The sequence below is a fragment of the Ailuropoda melanoleuca genome, chromosome 11, assembly GCF_002007445.2.
Source record: "Ailuropoda melanoleuca isolate Jingjing chromosome 11, ASM200744v2, whole genome shotgun sequence".
Lineage (NCBI taxonomy): Eukaryota > Metazoa > Chordata > Mammalia > Carnivora > Ursidae > Ailuropoda > Ailuropoda melanoleuca.
In genome coordinates this window covers 43,470,745-43,474,868 of record NC_048228.1, presented here as the reverse complement: position 1 = coordinate 43,474,868, position 4,124 = coordinate 43,470,745, and the positions used below count along the sequence as shown (strand labels likewise).

Sequence of the window (4,124 nt, the reverse complement as noted above, 5' to 3'; positions counted from 1 at the left end):
AATGCCGGATTTCGAGCTGTACTACAAAGCTGTGATCACAAAGACAGCATGGTACTGGCACAAAAACAGACACATGGACCAATGGAACAGAATAGAGAACCCAGAAATGGACCCTCGGCTCTTTGGGCAACTAATCTTTGATAAAGCAGGAAAAAACATCCGGTGGAAAAAAGACAGTCTCTTCAATAAATGGTGCTGGGAAAATTGGACAGCTACATGCAAAAGAATGAAACTTGACCACTCTCTCACACCATACACAAAAATAAACTCCAAATGGATGAAAGACCTCAATGTGAGACAGGAATCCATCAAAATTCTAGAGGAGAACATAGGCAACAACTTCTATGACATCGGCCAGAGCAACCTTTTTCACGACACATCTCCAAAGGCAAGAGAAATAAAAGATAAAATGAACTTATGGGACTTTATCAGGATAAAGAGCTTCTGCACAGCCAAGGAAACAGTCAAAAAAACTAAGAGACAGCCCACGGAATGGGAGAATATATTTGCAAAGGACACCACAGATAAAGGACTGGTATCCAAGATCTACAAAGAACTTCTCAAACTCAATACACAAGAAACAAATAAACAAATCAAAAACTGGGCAGAAGATATGAACAGATATTTTTCCAATGAAGACATACAAATGGCTAACAGACACATGAAAAAATGTTCAAAATCATTAGCCATCAGGGAAATTCAAATCAAAACCACACTGAGATACCACCTTACGCCAGTTAGAATGGCAAAGATAGACAAGGCAAGAAACAACAATTGTTGGAGAGGATGTGGAGAAAGGGGATCCCTCCTACATTGTTGGTGGGAATGCAAGTTGGTACAGCCACTCTGGAAAACAGTGTGGAGGTCCCTTAAAAAGTTAAAAATTGAACTACCCTATGACCCAGCCATTGCACTACTAGGTGTTTACCCCAAAGATACAGACGTAGTGAAGAGAAGGGCCATATGCACCCCAATGTTCATAGCAGCAATGTCCACAATAGCTAAATCGTGGAAGGAGCCGAGATGCCCTTCAACAGATGACTGGATTAAAAATTCTCTTTTTAAGACTTCTTTCTTATTTGAGAGAGACAGAGATAGCGAGAGAGAGCACGAGCAGGGAGGAGAGGGAGAACCAGGCTCCCCACTGAGCAGGGAGCCCTATGGAGGGCTTGATCCCAGGACCCTGGGATCATAACCTGAGCCAAAGGCAGACAATTAACTGACTGAGCCACCCAGACACCCATTACAACTTTTGTTTTTAAGAGTAGTTTTAGGTTCATAGTAAAATTGAGAGGGAGGTACAGAGATTTCCCATGTGTCCCCTGCCCACACACATACATAGCGTCCTTTGTTATCAAGAGTAGTATATTTGTTACAATTGATGAATCTACACATTCTAATTACCCAACATCCATAGTTTGTATTACAGCTCATTCCTGGTGTTGTACATTCTATGCATTTAGACAACTGCATAATGACATGTACCTATTATTATGTAGTATTATACAGAATGTTTTCAATGCCCTAGAAAAGCCCCGTGCTCTATCTGTTCCTCCCTCCCTCTGTCCCCACTACTAGAAACCACTCATCTTTCTACTGTCTCCAGTTCTTTTTTTTCCAGAATTACTTAATTACAACAGAACAGTATGTAGCTTTTTCAGATTGGCTTCTTTCACTTAGTAATATGCACTTAAGTCCCCTCCATGTCTATTCATAACTTGATAGCTCATTTTTTGGCACTGAATAAATATTCCATTATCTGGATATACCATAATTCATTTATACTTTCACCTACTAAAAGACATCTTGGGTTGCCTGGGTGGTTCAGTTGGTTAAGCATCTGTCTTCAGCTCAGGTCATGATCCCTGAGTCCCTGGATCAAGTCCCATCTAGGGTTCCCTGCTCAGCAGGGTGTCTGCTTCTCCCTCTGCTCTTCACCCTGCTTGCGCTCTCTCTCGCTCTCTCTCTCTCAAATAAATTAATAAAATCTTTTTTTAAAAGTTATAAATAAATAAATAAATAAATAAATAAATAAATAAATAAATAAAATTAAAGACATCTTGGTTGCTTCCATGTTTTGGTGATAATGAATAAAGCTGCTATAAACATCATGTACGGGTTTTTGTGTGAAAACATAAGTTTTCAACTCCTTTGGACAAATACCAAAAAGTGCAATTACTGGATCTTATGGTAAGAGTACATTTAATTTTGTAAGAAACTGCCAAACTGTCTTCCAAAGTGGCTGTACCGTTTTGCATTCCCACCAACAATGAATGAAGAGTTCCTATTGCTACACATCTCTGTTAGCATTTGGAGCGTCTTTTCATACCCTTCTTTACCATCTGTATATCTTTAGTGAGTGTCTGTTAAGGTTTTTGCCCCATTTTTAATCAAGTTGTTTGTTTTCTCATTACTGAGGTTTAGGAATTCTTTGTATATTTTTGATAACAGTCTTTTATCAGATGGATTCTTTGCAAGTATTTTCTCCCAGTCTATGACTTATCTTCTCAATCTCTTGACATTGTCTTTCACAGAGCAGAAATTTTTAATTTTAATGGAGTCCAGCTTATCAGTTATATCTTTCATGGATCATGCCCTTGGTGTTACATGTAAAAAGTCATCATCATACCTAAAGTCATTCAGGTTTTTTCCAATGCTACCTTCTAGAAGTTTCATAGTTTTTCATTTTACATTTAGGCCTATGATCCATTCTGAGTTAATTTTTATGAAGGGTGTAAGGTCTGTGTCTGGATTCTTTTTTTTTTTTTTCAGGGTGTCCAGTTGTTCTAACACCATTTGTTGAAAAGACTGTCTTTGCTCCATTGTATAGTCTTTGCTCTTTTGTCAAAGACCAGTTGACTATGTTTATGTATTTTGTATTTTTCTGTATTTTGTTCTACTGATCTATTTGTCTCTTCTTTTATCAATACCATACTGTCTTGATTACTATAGCTTTCTGGTAAGTTGGTTTTGTTGTTGTTGTTGTTGTTCTTGTTCTTGTTGTTTGTTTTGTCCTTGTTTTTGTTTAGTAGCAGAAGGACAGACTTTATTGAGCCCCTCAACCCTAGTTTTCTTTCTCCTGCACAGTCTTGGTTCCCCAAAGAACCCTGTTCTGGTGGATAGCAATAAGACCCACTTTGTGGCCGGCAGGGGCATCTCTGTGGATAGTAGAGGGTTTACCGATGGGCTGGTGGTTGCTCCCTCTGAAAGCATGCTCCACAGGATTCATAGCCACAGCCCACATGCGTGGCCAGCAATTCCTCTCAGCCAGACTGCAGAATGGGCTTGTCAGTGTGGCCACCTCCAGCCACCACACCTACCATAGCTCTGTTGGCTGAAGAAAAGACCTTCTTTGAACCAAAAGGGCAGCTTCACTTGGGTCTTCCTGGTCTCAGGGTTGTGGGAAATGATAGCGGTGTAGTTTCCAGAGGCTCAGGCCAACTTGCACCAGTCACCAGGCTTCTCCCCCAGCAACACACAATGACGCCCTCAGGCATACTGCCCACCGGGAGCACATTGCCTATGTTGAGCTGGTTCTCCTTGCACAGTACACGACTGGCCAGTGTGGATGCCCTTGGCAGCGATGAACAGCTCCCTCCACTTCTTAAGCCAGTAAGGGTCCCAGAAGTCCACCTCAGTGAGCGGCACACCCCAGGTTGGGTCATGGGTGATGTTCTTCACGATGCCCTTGACATAGCTTGACCACTCTGCGAAGTCCATAGTGCACAGACAGGCAGTCCTTCATGTGGGTGTAGAATGCTGAACTGACACCCTTTCTCTACCCCAAAATTATGTGGCTCATGGTGGTAGCCTGCTGCCAAGCACAGTTGGAAGAGTTCTAGTAAGTTTTGAAGTTAGGTAGTGTCAGTCCTTTAACTTTCTTCTTCTCCTTCATTGTTGTGTTGGCTATCTGGGTTTTTTGCTTCTCCATATAAATGTTAGAATCGGTCTGTCAATATCCACAAAATAACTTGCTGAGAATCTGACTGGACTTGCATCAAATCTACAGATCAAGTTGGGTAAAACTGATACCATCACAATATTCAGTCTTACTATCCACGAACATGAAAATGTATCTTTATTTATTTAGTTCTCTGATTTTGTTCATCAGAGTTTTGTAATTT

The 4,124-nt window shown here is 40.7% G+C and overlaps 1 pseudogene; it reads right to left on the bottom strand.

Moving 5' to 3' along the window:
- Positions 1-3,024: 3,024 nt before the first annotated feature.
- On the bottom strand, positions 3,025-3,720 carry LOC100479301 (annotated as a pseudogene).
- Positions 3,721-4,124: the final 404 nt, after the last annotated feature.